At 35.0% G+C, this 20,919-nt stretch overlaps 1 pseudogene; it reads left to right on the top strand.

Moving 5' to 3' along the window:
* LOC149178804 (protein argonaute 7-like) overlaps positions 1–20,919 on the top strand; it is a 40,948-nt pseudogene that overhangs the window by 16,522 nt on the left and 3,507 nt on the right.

Genomic DNA, 20,919 nt, shown 5'->3' with positions numbered 1-20,919 from the left:
TCAACCTAAAGATCAACGCAGGAAAAAGGGTATGAATATTCCGTTTAAAATAAATTTTAACGACGCTTGGACAAAACTTGCTTTTTCAATTTTAAAGAGTCGAGAAAAAGAAAAAGATGACTCTAGTCTCCTTCGATGTTTTAACGAGCCCGAAGTGACAAATGCTCGGATGGACTTTTTCCGTTATAGAGTCTGAAAAAGGCCAAAAGGAACTGCTCTGGAGTTCTAGGTAGAGGGTGTGCCAAACTTTTCGCAAAACCGCAGAATACGTTTTAAGGTACGGGCGGTCAATCTTCCTGAATGCTGTGTTCAGTGCATTGCGATCAGTAGGGCGGTCGACACGGCTTCCTATGGATAAAGGTTTTATGCCTATAGGGGTCTCCCAATATATACTCGACGGTACGTGGGAGCACAATCCGTACTGGTGCTTATCGTCTCTCAGGAGGAATCACCCAACCATCAGCGAGATCGACAGTCACCAGGTTTTACGACGCCGGAACACGTCTCTAGCCTAGACCTCTATGTTGTGCGTTAAATTCCAATGCGTTGTTAAGTTCATTCAATTTATTTTAGGTTGATCTTTCTTAGAAGTTTTCCTTTTTGGATCACCACGAGATGTAGATACAAATCCTAAATGCAGTCTAAAGATGATAAGCAAGCATTTATCTCTTTTCAACAATGAAAATCCTAGCTACAAGGGGAAAAGAAAGACACAATCTTTTCTCAAAGAGCATAGAGCACACTGTAAATGCACTTTTTCCTAAATCAAACCATACAAATGATCAATATGCAAATGCAAAAATGCATGTATTTGTTTTCACTTTCTTAATATTGATGCCTAAAAATAAAGCTGTTGTACAAAATTGAATTCGATTTCAAGTGAAAACACAAACAAGTTTCTTTTTGAAATCAAAAAGACGATTATGACACTTATGATTTTGAAGTAAACACTTGTTTCGACACTTAGAAATTCACAAATTCAAACCAAAAGACAAAAGTAAAAGCGCAATCAACTGTCAACAGCAAATATACTTACTCCTAAGATCAAAACGACACTTACGACAGGTCTAGATCTAAAGGCGACAGTATGACTAGTTTACTTTTGTAATGGGAAACTGCAGATGATGTAACAAATACACAAAAACAAATACAGTTTCTTTATACAACTGAGGTGGAATTAAGGCAGAGAAAAGGGGTTTTCAGATAGGTACACACACTGATAACAGGCTACAAAAAACAGAGATAAAACTGAACACAAGGATGCAAAGAACCATAGCTGCACAGGGCAAAGGCTGATCAGCGCACCGGAAGAACAAAGAAACTGAATTGCAGCCCAGGTAGCCCTCTCGGGACCTGCGTTGAAATGCAGAGTCTCTTCACAGAGCCTGCACTGAAGCAGAAACGAGAATGGTCTCTGGGTTCTGGGTCACGGTTTTCAGTTTGATCTAAGGTTTTTGGCCGAATAAAAGCTATCAATAAGGTACAATTAGAAGGATGATTTAAAGGAGGACTAAAGAGCTATCACAAAGGGCTGTTAGAGCATTTGTGGATCAGCTGTTCAGATCATAAACAGGCCCAGTGATTGGACTAGAGTAGCAGATCTCTACTTTGCACTTGTAAATGGCAAATGCAGTTCGATTCAGCACTCCTGAGTTTATGAGAAGAACAACAATAGAAACACAAATAAACTAACTAGATACGATCCCCAGTGGAGTCGCCAATTTGTTGTTGGGAAAAGTATCTATTCAGAATGCCCCTATCCCACTCTAAGGTGTGATAGTTCCTTAGCAAACAAGGAAACTTACTTGAGTATTCTTTATGAAATGTAAATGAGGAGAAATGATCTAACTAACCTGTGTCTTTCGCTAGTTTGTTGATCCAATCGCTCCTCTCTTCAGTAGCTCCCAGCTCCCAGCTCCCTTACTGGCCTAGCTTCACCGAATTCCTGCAAGATCACAAGAGATAGAAACTACACGAAGATATAGATATACATTCATAAAAAGCTCAGGAGCAGATTAAGCTAAACATGCAAATATAACAAAACATCATTGATATACAGCATGTAGGAGAAACTCAAATAGTTTATTGATAGAATAAGAAAGTCCAAGAGGAGATACAACCAAGTGAGTCCTGATCCAGCATCTACCTCCCAGCAAAGGAATCCCTTCCTCTCCTCCAACAAAGCATAAATCACCCAATGTACTAATCTCAATCTCAAACCAACAGCAATTCTCTACAAAGTACAAAATTCCAGCCTCTGGATCTCTGGGATGAGGGATCCATATATAGATGTAAGCAGAGAGGATGAGTCAGCTTATGTTTTGACTTGTGGCTTCTCTCTGTCAGTTCTTGCTTCCACTTGGAGGCTGAGAGCCTCTTACTCATCACTTGGTCGAATTCAGTGAGGCAAGTGTCATTGGAGAAGATTCTGGAAGCTTCCATGGTCTTTCCACCTCGTTGGATGACTCTGCCACTTGTCATTTCCCGCTCAACGCACCTAGGTAGTGCATTCAAGTGCGTTGAAACGCACCTAGACTGTGTACTCGGGTGCTTTGCAACGCAGGCAGCTAGTGGAGCACTTGAATTGATCCTGAATTGACTGTTTCTGAGTGGTTTTTGGTGGAGAACTTCTGGGAGAAGCTGTCATTGGTTGACCTTCTTCCTTTAGAAGCTGTAACAACATCTTTAGGGACTTTGGATCCCTTGGATTATGGACATTTCATGCTCAAAGCTGTAAGGTACAAAAATGTCTATAACAAATATATTTCATATAATGAAGTTTTTTTATTTTCACCTATAAGGTTTTCTGTGTATATCTTGAAATGTTTTATGATGTTTGAATGACATTAAATAAGTAAAAATTTTCATTATACTAATTCACCATCCATATTAGTATAATTGTGAATTCTAACATTTCCAACCAAGAAATATTTCCCTAATATTGGTAGGATGATCCTCACGTCAGAGGGATTGAGTAGTAGGGTCATTAAAATATACCTATACTATGTGTTTGATGCCATGAAAAGTAAAGGACATGGCCTATTGGAAGGCGGTGCCAATATCTTTAAGACTAAAATAAACTTAGTTTCAAGTATTATATTATCATTAAAATCTCCCTCATTCTTCTCTCCCTCCATTCCTTAAATATACAAGCCCTTCTTGGTACCATAAAATATCTATCACTCTATATTTCTTCCCCATCCATCACAACTCTTTGCTATGTTCCACAACAAGTCATATTATCCCCTAGGACCCTCCCCCTGGTGCAAGAGTTTTAAGCTACCATGTTAGTCAGAGGGAAGGGTAGAAATCTTTACTCAACCATGGAAAATTTTAGGGTCTAATATTTATAGGCGGGTTAATTTTCCATGTTTTTTTTCCAAAAAATTGATTCGCCAATTGCCATTTTTCCCTAAAAATAATTTGCGAAAATTTTACAATACAAAATTATCTTACCTTAACAATTGCCAAAATTTTATATAGACTAATATAAAATCATTGGAAATATAAATATTTCTACAAAATATCACCAAACATTTTATAGTTTGGATATTATAGACTAGTAAGATTCGCCAAGGTTTCTAAACCTTAAGATAAACTTCCATCCTTCCCTGTACTCCACCAATAGGATCTTGATCCACAAAGGGATTTCCTTCAACAATCTTCCTCTCAACCCAATATTGAAAAACACTTCTTATTTTGAGAAATATTGATGGTTTTCTGCAACAAATTCAATAATATACCATTTTAATGTAGTTTTTACCCAAAAATCAATAACCCTAGTAAGTTTGTGATCTAGACAGTGTAACACAACCAAATTTGATGAAGTCTAGTTCTGATATATCTGACTATAACCTTAATCTCTTAAATAATCTTGTAACCATCGCAACCAATGGAATATATTTTCAGGGAATTTGGCCCAAAATATTTTTTACTGATGAGTAACAGTTTTAGGGTAAAAGATCTTTTCATGAAGCTAGTCAAGTTTCTTCTTCCATAACTTTGTTTTCTTATGAATTTAAGTGTCACACTTTTCCTCCTAACACATTTGAATACCACTCTATAAGATCCTAGTCACCATTATTAGAAAAAACCAGTTAAATTTTAGGGTTCCTGCAACAAAATGATTTGTTGGTAAAAAATAATGCAAAGATCAATGATCTACTTCAGGGGCCAACAAAGAGGTTTTGTTGCAATCTATCTTGCATTGGAATTTTCAATATTTTGTAAGGGAATAATGCCTCAACCAAATCACTACTAGACCTTTAATTTGATGGATTTTTTGAATGAGAGCAGGTTCATTTACCATTAAAATAAGTTCTCAACCATTACAAGACAATTATCCATTACTCATTAACATACTAGAAACTGAGAAAGAAAATTTTAAATAGAGAGTAGATCATATAAATTACACCATAGATACCCTTGCAAACAATCTCATTTCATTGATATTAGGCTAAAACATTGATTACATCTTCATTCCCACAAATCTACAGAGTTCACAATCAATCTCAATGCCTCAAATATTATCCAATCCACACTAAAAAATACATAGGAGCATGATCATAATATGAATAGAATTTTTGACTCCATGTCAGTTCTCTCCTCTGACTTTTCTCTTTCTCTAGACATTCATATATATATTAGTGTCTCACAAATTTCCTTGCAACTACTTTTATGTATTTGTCCTATTGAGATTGTTAATCAATCTTCTCATCTAATATCATCAAAATTAATTGTCCCTTTTAACATAATCAATCTAATTGTTCTTTAACAAAATCAACTTAAGGTTCACTTACGTGATGCTTCCGACCTTTCTTACACACTCAATTGATAATTTTCAACGACTTGATCCAACTATCCTTTTTATACTCTCATTTTATTTTTTTCTGCCACCAATTTCCAATAAAAAATGATAAAAAAAAATGGACTTAATAGGACTTGACCACAAATTATTGGCTCGTCCTTGAGTTAATATTTTTCTTCCACATATGGTCTTGCATCTAATGATGAACCCAACTTAGGAACAATTTGGGTTACTAATTGGAAGAAAGTGATATGCATCCAACTGGTCTTTCCACTTCCATAGCGAAGTGTTGGCTTGGTTTCATCTCGAGATTTTGGTTGAGCTACAAGTAAGCCATTCCATTCAGTGTTCCTGGTCAAATAAATCTAATTAAAATGGAGTTATTGGTCCTAAATAACGGGATTAAGATCTTGAATAGTTCATTTAACATGGTGGGACTCATCCTCTAGTGCAGTAATTTTAGCATCCTTTTATTTAATCTACTCAAATATTTCTAATCCTTGAAGGGATTAGTTAGAGCATCAACATCCTCCATTAATTTCTTGATTTGTTCCCACAACCCATAAATTTATAGGTTGTGGTTTTCTAAGATGCCTAAACAATATTCCACCTACCGTAAAATGTGCCGAGATTCCTGTGTCTAACGCTAGAGAGTAGAATAAAGAGTGGAACCTTGCTTGAATACAAGGCTCATCTACTAAAGTAGCTCTTGCCTTTGATCAGGTACCTTCTTCCGTAAATCAAAAACAATATCTTGGAGAGTTTTATTGTTTGAAGCCAAGGGTGTCCATGAATATTCAAGTAAATCTAGGCATTGAAGTTTTTCAGAATACATGATGTCCTCAAGTAGATTGATAGTTTTTTCGCCAAAGTAGGCCATATCTGAATAAGCTTCAGGTTCACATAAAATAATTATTGTTCAAATTTATCCTTTTGTTGATATTGCTAGATATTTCTTTAATAGTAGGGGGTGTCCCCCGTGTGAAGTCCCAATTAGACCTCACACTGTTTGGGATATGATATCCATCCAGTTTGTGGGCCTAACTACCATCATGTGTATATTTCTCTTGGATTTCAAATGCAGAGAAATGAATGTGATACCGAGTGTAAAATGCCTAAATAATAAGGATGAAATCAACCCTCCATTGATAGGTTATATAACATAATAAAATAAAGTAGCAACAAAATAATGAGGAATAATATGCCTTAGGAGAGAATCATAGAGATGAGACTAAATAAGACCCACATAAACAAGAAAGTGTTAGAAACCAATTGCAATTCAGTTCATAAATTAATTATTAACATTGCATGAAATGAAAAGTAGAGATTAAAATAAAACATATGAGCTTCATGCAACCAATTAGTTCATTAACACATAACCAATATGTAAATGCATGTGCATAAACATTAAAATCATGGATAGCTATTACAAGTCCCATTAACATGCATGACAATCAATGCAATAAGTGGAAAACTTCTCATTAATTGCTGATAAATCCAAGCATATGTACTACAAGCCTCTCCAAACCCAATAGTGGATGAGAGAAATCCATATCATCTTCAAAACATAAACCCTAGCCCCATAATCAATTTTCCTATCAACTATCAAGAGAAAATACACTCAAAGCCTAGAATTCTATAATTATGGTAAAGCATTAAAGTGCCTAAAGGCCCCCATGTACGAATGAGGCATGAGGGATGTTTATGAAAATGGACATGTCATTTTTGACTTCCCTCATGACCTTCCAAATCCCCTCATTACCTATTCAACACACATGAATCTTTACATTCCAAGTAACACTTGGATGACCCTTATTATTTATTATTTCCATAAAATATTACAACGTAATAAAGGAAATGAAATAGGCTTTGAAACTTCAACATGTAAATCACTATGACCAACAATCACCCTAGTAGCTTTGCCTTCTAAATGTTACCAGGTTCATCTTGCTATGGATTTGTAACATAATTGAGCTTGTTAGTAGGGACTGCAATATATCAACTCAAGACATACCCATAGGATACTTGCAATACTCCTGCCATTAAAAGAGTTCATTAGTTTTTTTCATAAATTAAGACCAAGCTTCATTTAATAATGTATGTCTACATTTTAATGCTCATAATACTACTACACAAATAAAGAAACCCTAATTTGATATTCTAAAAGAAAAAAATAGGACATGAAAATGATAATTATCACATGCTAAGGTGTAGACTTCAACAGTGTCTGAATATCCTTTTCAAAGAAGGAATCATATTTTTAAGACCTCTAGATTTTCTTAATACACTCTTATGCCTATTCCTTTTAGGATTAATGTAATTTCATGCTCAAATCAATCATTAAAGAACAATGATATTTATGAAAGGGAAACTAAATCACAATGGGCTCAATTCCATGAATTCATGTAATGGGGTAGTCCAGAAATCAACTCCATCTAGCTTCATTCCTACATAGCAATTAAAAGGTATTATTAACTTCCTCACCAATAACCTTCTCAATAATTTCTAATTTCACATTTAAATACCCTACAACGTTTTTGTACAAATAGGTAAGCCTTGGTTATTGAAATCATAAAAGAAAATTAATGGAGGGTTATAATTGTAGTAAGCTAAGCCACAGTTTCCAATAAATGCCTCATTATTTTCCAATAATTTTCATAGGAACAATAATCTTGTGAAACTTTCATATTTTATATGTATATGTCCCTATTACTATAATCTCTCATATTGATAACATTCACATGAAGAGACCAACCTTTAGAAATAAAGAACATTTCTAATGGAATAATTAAAATAAAATGAATTCATTGCCATTGGATGTATGATGTGGTAGTCATCCCTCAACTCCATTCCTCCCAACATGAAACTAACCATTAGGGTACCATGTGAAACATTTAAAATGTTATATTCACTTCATTTAGATTCAATAATATATAAAAGTAATACGAAGGGGTCAAAGGAATTCACGACCTTGAAATATCAACTATGTTTTGTGGCCGAAGTTGATCTTTTGATTGTGCCTTAGTAACTTCAATCTTTCATCAATTGGTATCAAGAGCTACGACAATGAGTGGTCACCTTTACCTTATAATGGCATTATTGAACCATTTACCTCTAGAAGAAATTTTATTTTTTAAAGTTATTGTGTCCAACAAAAGAAGATGCATTTCTCTTCTTTTCCCTAGCTTTACCTAGGAAGATATCTGTGAAAATAACACTTTTAAACTCATCACTAATTTAAAATTCCTTTTCTCTACATATGAATAACCAATTATTAGGGCATTGGATAATTTTTTTCAACATAATAAATATAAACAATAGTCATCATTCCCCCTTTATCATGAATACAATAGTAGTTGGTGTTGTTTATGTAAAAAATCATCCATTTTGCCTTCGGACTTGCAACTAGAGATTTGTTATAATGTAATTCTAAGAGTGAAACTTTAAACACATATCATACAATAAAGCCCTAATTACATTTTTTAAGCTTTCATTAAACAATAATTGGTAATGTTATTCTTCCTTCCATTAAAACTTTCTTTGGATTGATGAATTACATTGGATATGCAGAAGGAAAATTAGAGGGGGAAGAGAAGAATTGAGCTATGGAGTGTTACACATAGACATGCATGATTATCCAAAACCCTAATCTTGGTTATAATTTTCTCCATGTCAAATAGGGAAGAAGCTTTTCAATGTTTTGTCATTGGTGAAAACCTAACAACTCTTGTTGTAAGCTTTTCCACATGGTCTCATTGCAAGCTTTCAAAATGATATTATTATATGTAAATATTCTTATGATATAATTTAAATTGATTGTAATCAATGTGCACACTTGCACTTTTCATATAATATTATTTCTGCATTTATATGGTTTTCCACTTAACACTACATGGCCTTCTAACATGGTTATTATATGGTTTCTTTAATGTATCCTTTGTATGGGTTTCAATCAAAAGGTAATGTCTCTTCAACACATGTGTATTCATTTCCTTTGAAACCCATTTTAATATTTCTCCTATGCATTGCAATATCCCTCTCTTCAAATGAATTTCAACACAAGCTTATATTGTTTTGAATTCTACCTCATATTGCTTTCAATGTAGCTTGGGCATTCTCTCCCTCAACGTAGGTTGTAACATCACCTCCAACCAATGCAATGTATAAATTATTGTTTCAATTATTATTATATTTTCATCCAAAACATTGAATTATTTATTCTTTCAATCAACACATCTTTTGTTGTATTATTCCAATGCCATTTAATATATTTTATGCATTATCCTCCAATGCAGTGCTTGTCCATCAACACACTGTAATACTTCCTACATTAAAACATCACTTCACATTGTGAAACTTAAATGGTTTATCAATCAAGGTGGTTATCTATTCAACACAATTTTTATTTAGGGTTTTTAATAGATTTGAACACACCTTTGAATGAATCTTTTATTGCTTCTTTAAACGACTATCAATGCACTTGTAATCCATTCAACACATTTGATATGACTTCCAAAAAATGCATTTGTTATATGTTATGTCCTACACGTTATTTTGAATGATTATCAGTGCATTATTTAATTGCTTCTCAGTGTTGCATTAGAATCATCTTCAACCCTATTTTATTTTATTATTTGTTGGAATTATGGCTCAGTTGTTGGTTGTCATTGATGTCAAGCTAGTAACGTTGGTTTGTTGATGGTTGGAATTGATGTCAACCTAATGGAATGAATTTTTAATATCATTGTTGGGCCTAAGAATTATCCTTCAAATGCATCCACTTTCACTCCATTCACACATTTTCTCACCTCTATTCCACCACCATGTCACCACATAAACCTCACTTTCATCATTAAATGGGTTACCATTGTGTTTTCCAAAACATTATTAATTCTTAGTATTTTTAAGTGAATTTGGGGTTAAACTTTAGAAAATAATATCCATATACTTATACCTCACAATTAGAATGAGTTTTTTGACATGTGTAGGTACAAAGGAAGCTTCCAAGGTATCTGTTGTTGGAAATAATACTAAGAGTGGGGTGAATTAGTATTATCAAGTCAATTATTTTTCATTTCATAATCAGATTTGCATACGCTACTTCAGTTAGTGGAAACGGCGTATATACGCAACTGCAGTTAAGGAAACTCGCGTATAACTTGCAGACTTATAATTTAATTTATTCTTCAAATGTTGATCATTAATTTGTGTGTTAGAACCATATAAACAGTAACCAGGAACAGTAAAACAAAACAGACAGTCTCACACAAGAACACAAGATATAAGGTGGAAACCCAATGTGGGTGAAAACCACTTACTGCAATTCGTCCCTATCTTCTTTCAATTAGAAACTTCTTTCTACAATGGATCTGTACTGGTGCAGTCTTATACCAGTATGTAGGCTTCTATCTGTAGAAGGCTACAACCTTCTCTCGTTTTCCAACTTCTCCTGGAAGGGAGCTACAACCCCCTTAGCTCTTGTACTCGTTGATGTACTAGTATGTAGGTGCTGACCTACAGAAGGCTACAACCTTCTCTTTTCTTCCAGGGACCATGTTTCATAAATTTTCAGACTGGATCCATCAATTACAATAATCAAACATCAAATACATCTGCATCAACCATTCTCCTTTGCTTCAATCAAACTTGAATCAAACAATTACTTCTCTGAATGCTATAACCAGAATACATTGACAGTAACCAAAAACCAATCTTGAACCTAGAACACTGTAGTAATAAACAGAAGTGGCTAAAACATATTTCATGAGACGTATGCTACTTCAATATGTAGAACCTATGTGCATACGCTTCTATATTAAGGCCATCTAGCGTATACGCTACTTTTGACTTACTGAACTAGCATGTATACGTGCCTCTTCTATGTTGAACCTGCATACAGATCTATAAAAGATAATTTACCCTTTTCACTTATTCAGACATCAGTTATACCCAAATTATCAGATCTATAGATCAAGTCATGCACCAAATGTAACAAATCAAAATCACACAAAGATACTACTATTCAAGCCTTAAGATCTTGACCCATCAATAGAACTTATCCGTCTTCTAGCGCCCAGGTTCCTCCTTGTTTCAGATCCAGCTATGCACCATAACCCAATTTTAGAGCTTTCTCTTCATAAGATATTCAAAGCTTGAGTGAATGCATTTGCTTCAATATCTCCTTACCCTTTTATAGTCTTAGCCCTTACTCAATACCATGGTCCAAAACCATAGAGAATCAATACCATGGACGCAATACCTGGGTTCAACACTTCAGACGAGATACCATGGTCCAAAACCATAGGTACAAATACCAAGGACTAAATACCATGGACCAAAAAATAAGTTTTCCCACATGTACGCACTTTTCATTGAATGAAAGTGCGTGCATACGTATACATACCTTTTGATCGTCGATCTTGCATGTATACGCTACTTGGCTAAGAGGAAACTATGTATATCTCTTTTTCTTTCATTCTGAGAGCCTGAACTCTAATCTTCCATCTGAGTGAGTTGCCATCAAAGACAACACCTATGTTATAATGCTAACAATCTCCCCCTTTGGACTTGATGGCAAACCCAAGTCACTCAAAGTCATTCTCCCCCTCTGTCATCAAAGGCAAAGGGTTATGCTCCCCCTGAGTACATGCTGAAATCTCCGCTCTGTTGTGCTATCCATGCTCCCCCTGACTGTAGGCAAGGTCTACAAGAAGATGTTCTACAAGAAGAAACATGACTTTATACATCATAAATGACCTTCCTATCACCAAAGACTCATGCATACATCCATCTCCAAACCAAGTGGGGGTATACCAATATTGACTCATCCACCCAACCAAGTGGGGATACACCAAAATTTTACACATGATAAAACAAGAATATTACATCATCCATCCCAAGCATAGTGGGGAAACTAAGATAGGCCGTCACATGACCTTGATAATAAAGGAAATACATGACATAGAGACTAAATATCTGAGACAAGACTACAATAGTCAACAACAACTAACATCAGCAGCATCTGTCAATCATCATCAATACCAGCAACCATGATCTCCCTTTGCACCTATTCCACCTTAAAGAAAATCAACCAAAATCTTCTAAGATAATGCCAAAAATGCATTATCAGAAGTATATGCTCCCCCTAAACCTGTGCTAGATGGTCTCTATCAGACCCATATCAGACTCTTTTCATCCTAAGTTTTGCTCCACTATTTCTGTTCAAACCATAATATATGCGACTGTGTCCACAGACAAATGCGTATGTACGTAGATACACTTCATGAAACTTGCGTACAAACATTGTTCTCTGAAACAGATAATTTCAATAGCAAGATGATGCATCAACTACTCCTAGCTTCTGTCTGAGATATTCAAATGTCTCCCTGGGTAGTGGTTTGGTGAATATATCAGCAACCTGTTCCTTGGAGGGAACATACTCTGATTTGACCTTTTGTTCAAGCACTTTTTCCCAGAGAAATGATATTTGATAGGTATGTGCTTGGTCTTTGAATGCATGACTGGATTCTTTGAAATACTGGTTGCACTTTTATTATCACAAAAAATGGAGATAGGTGGAGTACAAGTGATTTGAATATCTTGCAATGTTTGCATCATCCAAAGGAGTTGTGTGCAGCAAGATGCAACAGCCACATATTCTGCTTCAGCTATAGATAATGCAATTGAAATTTGTTTCTTGTTGAACCAAGATACTAATCTAGAACCCATAAAGAATGCACCACCACTAGTGCTTTTTCTATCATCCACTCTTCCTGCCCAATCCGCATCTGTATATGCATGAAGTGTGAGATCTGTATCTCTAGGATACCATAAGCCATAATTTTGCATTCCTTGAAGATATTTGAAGATCCTCTTAACTACTTGAAGGTGTGCTTCCTTTGGATTTGCTTGGAATCTTCCAACTATTCCCACTGCATGCATGATGTCTGGTCGTGTACTTGTCAGATAGAGTAGACTTCCAATCATTGATCTATAGGTTGGTTGATGCACTGCTGCTGATTCATCATTTGCATTGAGGCTGCATCTTGTTGCCATAGGGGTACATACCGGTTTCAAATCCTCCATCCCATATTTCTTCAAGATCTGCTTGAGGTACTTGGTTTGTGATATAAATATATTGTCTTTGTTTTGTTGGACTTGTAAACCAAGAAAATATGTGAGCTCACCAAGTAAGGACATTTCAAATTCTTTCTGCATCACCAAAGTGAAGTTTTGACTCATGGCTTCTTCATTGCTACCAAAGATGATATCATCAACATACACAACAAGTATTAGCAATTTATCATTATCAATTTTTATATATAGATTTCTATCTGTTGATCCTTTTGAAAAACCTTGTTGATGGAGGTACTTATCCAAACGATAATACCAAGCCCTTGGAGCCTGTTTAAGGCCATAGAGAGCCTTTTTGAGTCTGCATACAAGTTTTGGATCATTCCCAAGGATGAATCCATCTGGTTGCTCAATGTACACTTCTTCTTCTAAGTCTCCATTTAGAAAGGCAAATTTCACATCCATTTGATATACTTTGAACTCCTGAAAGCTAGAAAGAGCAAGGAACATTCTTATGGAATCAAGTCTAGAAACTAGTGCAAAAGTTTCTTCAAAGTCTACCCTTTGCAAACAAGTAGGGCCTTGTTTCTAATAACATCTCCATTCTCATTCAACTTGTTTTTGAATATCCATTTTGTCCCTATGACATTCTTATCATTTGGTCTAGGAATTAACTCCCAAGTGTTATTCTTTTCAATCTGCTCAAGTTCTTCATTCATGGCCTTGACCCAGCATTCATCTTTGCATGCTTCACTTACATTTCGTGGTTCAGTGGAGGAGAGCAATGCTAGATAGATTGAAGCTTCTGAAATAGTTCTTCTTGTTTGTACACCTGCCTCTTTCTGCTAGAAAATTTGAGTTTCTAGATGATTATTCTGGACATACCTGGATGGAGTCTTTTCTTCTAGCCTTATCTGTTCTTCTGGTGCCTCATAGGTTTCTTCTTCATCATTAGTATGATTTGATGTTGAATGATAGTCCTCATCATCTTCGAAATCTTCAGATTTTACCTACCTTGGAATGTTTCCTTCTTCGTCAACCACTACATCAATTCTTTCAACAATTTTTTTAAGTCTTTTATTGTAACACTTATATCCTTTGCTTTGGGGAGAGTAACCAAGGAGAATGCCTTCATCTGCTTTATGTTCAAACTTGCCAAGGTTTTCATCAGTCCTTTTGATGTAACATTTGCTTCCAAAAATTTTGAAGTATTTTACTGTAGGAGTCTTACCATACCAAAGTTCATAAGGAGTTTGAGTGTTGTTCACCTGGATGTTTGTCTTGTTGAGAATAGTAATGGTAGAAAATGTAGCTTCACCCTAGAAGGTAGCGGGAGTTCCAGATTTGTCAAGCATAGCATGAGCCATTTGTTGAACTATTATGTTCATCCTTTCCACTACTCCATTTTTCTGAGGAGTCCTTACAGTAGAGAATTCCCTTCTTATTCCATGTTCTTCACAAAAATCAAAAAATTCATTCAAGGTAAATTCCCCTCCTCAATCAGACCTGAGGCATTTGATTCTGCGATCTGATTCGTTTTCAACCAAGGCTTTGAATGATTTGAACTTTTCGAAAGCTTCATCTTTATGCTTTAGAATTCCTATCCAACACATCCTGGAAAAGTTGTCAATGAACAATATGAAGTATTATTCTCCTCGAGGTGACCTTTTCCTGGATGGACCACATAGATCAGCATGGACAAGTTCAAGTGGCTTACTAGCTGATCCTTCCTTCTCAGGGAAATTAGTTTTGGTTTGCTTACGAAACTGACATGTTTTGCATATTGTATTGTTTGGAATTCTGATGTCAGGGAGATCACGAATTTCCTGATATTTGCATGGTTTCCTTATCTGAGAGAAGCTTAGATGCCCCAATCTTCTGTGCCATAGCCAGTGTTCATCATTCTTGCTTAGATAGCATTGTTGTTGTCCTCCCTTGAGTATGTATAAATTATTTGGAGTTCTTATGCCTTTGATCATTGTTTCTCCTATATCAAGCTCACGAACAATACATCCATTTGATCGAAATATTACCTCATTTCCTTGATCACACATTGGACTGACACTCAATAGATTATGTTTTAAGTCATCAACATACATAACATTTCCAGCTTTGACTTTTTCTTTCAAAATAACAAAACATTTACCTTTTATGAATGAAGGGGTGTCATTTCCAAATGAGACCTTCCTTTCCTTTTCTAAGGCACTATATGACTTAAGGTTTTCTTTATCACCTGTCATATGTTTCAAGCATCCACTGTCGATGTACCACTGATTTTCCTATCCTTCCACATATAAGGCTATACCAAATCTTTTTGGTTGCAATTCTTTCTTTCTCCACATTTTGGGACTCAATGAAGCTTGCTCCTTCTGAGTTGTTTGTCGAAACCTACTCCTGCATTAAGAATCTTCATGACCGAAGTTGTTACAAATAGAACATTCTATTTCATTTTCAAGAGCATAAAAGTTATTGTAGGTTCTTTTCATGATTCCAGTCACATTCCTTCGATTTCGTGCTTCTCTGGTCATGATGGTCTTGTAGGCAACACATTGAGCTACTTTGTGTCCAAAGTTATGACAAGAAAAACATTGGCCATTGAAGAAATTCTTGCAATTATCAAACCTTCCATCTAGGTGATTGTAGTTTCCATAGACATTCATTCTTGAGGCAAATTGAGAATGATTTACCTGCGGTTGGTTGTAGCTTCTGTTCATCCTTGAAGTAGATTGTCCCCTAATTTACTTGGTGATCTCTATTCATCCTTGAGGTAGATTGACCCTGATTTACCTGGTGATCTTCTTTATGCCTTTGTTGTTGATTGTCAACCTGTTCACTTCTCCTTGCTGCATCAAGATAACTTTTGGAGGTGGATGGCTTCTGTGCTTGAGATGCTTCTTCAGTATATCCAAGACCTATCTTGATTAGTGGAGAACGCTACACTTTGATAATGTCATCTAAAGTTTCAGATCCTTTAGAAAATCTAAGATTAAGAGCTTTTGTTTTCTCAATATCTTTTCTAAGTCCCACAATTTCACATTCTAACTTTTCATTGTGTTTTTCCCTTTCAGCAAGTTGGAATGTCAAAGTATCTATGATCATACTCTTTTCTTCTAAACAGATTTTAAGTTTAGAAATTTCTTCATAGAGACCATTTTCATCTATAGCATCCAAGAAATCATCATCTTCAAAAGCCATCAAAAGTCTATAATCATTACATTGTTCATATTCATCACTAATTAAAAATCCATCACTATCTTCATGTGTATAATATCACTTCTTACTTACATTGTGTTTTCTGTTCCAACTAACTGGTTCCTTACCTTTATCAAGCTTATCTTTATGAGGACACTTGGCTGCATAGTGACTGACTCTTCCACAAGCAAAGCATTTGAAAGGTAGCTTACCTCTGAATCTTCTAGAACCCTGTTGAAGGTTCTTAACAAAGTTTGATTCTTCCTCTCCTTCTGACATATGTCCTGACTCATTGTAATCTCCTTTTCCTAAAGCTTTGAATGTGGCTTCTCTCCTGTTTGATGGTCCCCCTTTTCTCATTTCGAAAGCAGTTAGGATTTCGTGCAGCTGTGACATGGTAATACTCTGTAGATCCTGTTTTTCTTCTATGGTAGAGACTTTTGATTCAAATTGAGAAGAAAAAGATCTTAGAGCCTTTTCAACCAATGTAACTTCTTTTATCTCTTCACCCAAGTTTTTCATACAATTAACAATCTCATCTATACATAAGAAATAATTAGCCACACTTTCATCATTGTACATTCTAAGATTTTCATATTGAATTCTTAGAGTTTGTAGTTTTGCACGTTTTACTTGATCATCTCCTTCATAGCTCAGAACGATCTTGTACCATATTTCTTTTACGGTTTTGAGCTGCATAACCTTGACAAATTCTAATTGAGATAAACTCCCTAATAGATTATTGACAGCCTTTGCATTTGTTTCATATTGCTTCTTACCATTCGTATCTGTAAGAGTTGCTGATGGAAATGTGTATCTTACTTCCACGATATCCCAAACTTCTGTACCAAGAGATTGAAGATAGGCTATGATTCTTACCTTCCAATAGACAAAGTTGCTCCCATCAAATATTGGTGGCCTGATCGATGCCTCTTTTTTGTAGTTGCTCATGATGATAGATCTTCCTTCAAGTGATCAAGCTTCTTCTAAAGGACCTTCTTTGATACCAATTGTTGGAAATAATATTGAGAGGGGGGGTGAATCAGTATTATCAAGTCAATTATTTTTCATTTCATAATCAGATTTTCATACGCTACTTCAATTAGTGGAAATGGTGTATATACGCAACTGCAGTTAAGGGAACTTGCGTATAACTTGCAAACTTATAATTTAATTTATTCTTCAAATGTTGATCATTAATATGTCTGTCAGAACCATATAAACAGTAACCAGGAATTATCCTTCAAATGCATCCACTTTCACTCCATTCACACATTTTCTCACCTCTATTCCACCACCATGTCACCACATCAGCTTCACTTTCATCATTAAATGGGCTACCATTGTGTTTTCCAAAACATTATTAATTCTTAGTATTTTTAAGTGAATTTGTGGTTAAACTTTAGAAAATAGTATCCATATACTTATACCTAACAATTAGAATGAGTTTTTTGACATGTGTAGGTACAAAGGAAGCTTCCAAGGTATCTGTTGTTGGAAATAATACTAAGAGCAGGGTGAATTAGTATTATCAAGTCAATTATTTTTCATTTCATAATCATATTTGCATACGCTACTTCAGTTAGTGGAACGACGTATATACGCAACTGCAGTTAAGGAAACTCGCGTATAACTTGCATACTTATAATTTAATTTATTCTTCAAATGTTGATCATTAATCTGTGTGTTAGAACCATATAAATAGTAACCAGGAACAGTAAAACAAAACAGACAGTCGCACACAAGAACACAAGATATAAGGTGGAAACCCAATGTGGGTGAAAACCACCTGCTGCAATTCGTCCCTATCTTCTTTCAATTAGAAACTTCTTTATACAATGGATCTGTACTGGTGCAGTCTTATACCGGTACATAGGCTTCTATCTGTAGAAGGCTACAACCTTCTCTCATTTTCCAACTTCTCCTGGAAGGGAGCTACAACCCCCTTAGCTTTTGTACTGGCTGATGTACTTGTACGTATGTGTTGACCTACAGAAGGCTACAACCTTCTCTTTTCTTCCAGGGACCACGTTTCATAAATTTTCAGACTGGATCCATCAATTACAATAATCAAACATCAAATACATCTGCATCAACCAATCTCCTTTGCTTCAATCAAAACTGAATCAAACAATTACTTCTCTGAATGCTATAACCAGAATACATTGACAGTAACCAGAAACCAATCCTGAACCCAGAACACTGCAGCAATAAACAAAAGTGGCTAAAACATATTTCATGAGATGTACGCTACTTCAATATGTAGAACCTGCATGCATATGCTTCTGTATTAAGGCCATCCAGTGTATACACTACTTTTGACTTACTGAACCAGCGTGTATATGCGCCTCTGCTGTGCTGAACCTGCGTACAGATCTATAAAATATAATTTACCCTTTTCACTTATTCAAACATCAATGATACCTAGATTATCAGATTTATAGATCAAGTCATGCACCAAATGTAATGGATCAAAATCACATAAAGATACTATTATTCAAGCCTTAAGATCTTGACCCATCAATAGAACTTATCCGTCTTCTAGCGCTTAGGTTCCTCCTTGGTTCAGATCCAGCTATACACCATAACCCAATTCTAGATCTTGCTCTTCATAAGATATTCAATGCTTGAGTGAATGCATTTGCCTCAAGATCTCCTTCCCCTTTTATAGTCTTAGCCCTTACTCAATACCATGGTCCAAAACCATAGAGAATTAATACAATGGACCCAATACCTGGGTTCAACACTTTGGACAAGATACCATGGTCGAAAACCATAGGTCCAAATACCAAGGACTAAATACCATGGACCAAAAAATATTTTTTCCCACATGTATGTGCTTTTCCTTGCATGAAAGTGTGTGCATACATATACTTGCCTTTTGATCGTCGATCCCATGTGTATACACAACTTGGCTAAGAGGAAACTGCGTATATCTCTTTTTCTTTCATTCTGAGAGCCTAAACTTTGATCTTCCATCTGAGTGAGTTGCCATCAAGGACAACACCTATGCCATAGTGCCAAACCTGTGTTATAATGCCAACATCTATATGTGGCACTCTATGTTCAAATTTGAATTTGAGGAGATCGTGGACCTGATGGAGAAGATCATGGACCTCATGGAGGAGATCATGGAGGATAGGGTTATGTGTCACCATTGGTTGAGAAACATGTGGATCAAAGGAGGGAATAGTGGGTCTACGTTTATGAGTTTTTTATCAGAGATTTTGTATAAATAGGAGTGTTATCTCCTCCATTTGTAATTTTAATTCGTAATCTTAGAACCTAGTAGAATTTAGAATAGTTTTGGTTTGGGTCATATGAACTTATAGCCATTGTACTTTGAAAATTAGGATGAGTAAAATGGAGCTTCTTTGATCCTCTACATTTGAATTCTCTTTTTGTGTGCTTGTGAATCCTTGGAAGGATCCTCATTGCTTAGCAAGTACACTTTTGTTTTGGTAAGCTTTTATTTTATGTTTGTGAATTTCATTAGATTAAGTTATTAGGTTCATATGTTTGAAATATTAATGAATGACCTTTTGTAAGAAAGTATTAATGTGTCCTTCAATGAATCTGATTTGTTATTTAATGTTTGATTTCATTAGTTTAAGTTTCTGATTTATATGCTTGAGATATAAACGAATAGTCTCTTGTAAAAGAGCTTTAATATTTCATGCAATCAATCAGAATTATGTTTAGGAGCTTTAATTTAATTATTTTAAATAGTTGATTAGAAATATTAATGAATAGTCTCCTGTAAGGGAGCTTTAATATTTCTTCACCTATCTTAGTTTAGTTTGTCTCTAAGTCCATATATATTGGATGATCCTCGAAGTTCACTTACCTAGGTTGACAGTAAATGAAACTCTAATTTGCATCCGCATTTTAGACCCAACATTTTGGCGTTGTTGCAGGGGAAGGATGATTTGGAGATAGACTTAGGAAGTTATTTTTATTTCAATTTCTTTTTTATGGACTAACTTGTGAAACTTGGTGACAACAGGATCTTCATAAAGGAGTTCAAGTTTGAGATTTTTGATTCGTTCGTACTTAGTTTCAAATTCAATTTTTAAACCCCCCATTTCTTACTAATCCATCTACGGATGAGAAAATTGAAAATGTTGAACAGGTACTTCTTGGGGAGCAAGAACAATATTGAAGATTGGTTTCAAAAGAACCTTGCACCAACTCCGAGAATAAGACAAGTTACTCACATACTTGCAAATTATCAGGTAAAAAATTTAAATATAGATGTGAGCATTTTTGAATTTTTAGTCTGTAGATGGCTTCACTCGAACCATTCTTTTACCTAGGAAATAAAAAAAATCTTTCAAGTTAAAGGTAGAATAGATTAAAAAATAAATAAAATGAGATCTCATAAAGTTTTCCTTTAGTTTTTTTTTCAAAATAAAAAATAAAAAATCATGCACATTTCTCATGAATAAATTTAGGTAAGAGTCACTTCATCCACACTAACCTATAAAACTAAAATAAATAAAAACAAATCAATAGGTTAGTAAGCTCTCTTCATGCACTTCAAGCGATCAGGGATCAGAAAATTTCTTGATTTATATTCAAAATCAAATAAAAATCTCTTACTAGGAATTTGCACAAATCAACATTATAAGAAATTGAAATCATTTTTTTTTAAAGAAATTCTTTATTTTCAATTTCAAATTAAAAATTAAATCTGTAAACCAAGATTGGTGTTAGGGAGATCAATTAAAATCAAGACAAATGGATCTCTCACAATCGGATTATGATGATAAGCTTGTGGGGTATTCGCTTGGCCACGCCAGCCTTGTGTTGGACAGAGAGAAGTCAAGAGAAGAATTTAATTTTGA

The sequence above is a fragment of the Pinus tabuliformis genome, chromosome 4_1, assembly GCF_031772625.1.
Source record: "Pinus tabuliformis cultivar Carrire ecotype Pingquan chromosome 4_1, CPIR1, whole genome shotgun sequence".
Lineage (NCBI taxonomy): Eukaryota > Viridiplantae > Streptophyta > Pinopsida > Pinales > Pinaceae > Pinus > Pinus tabuliformis.
This window is presented reverse-complemented; position numbering and strand designations above follow the sequence as displayed.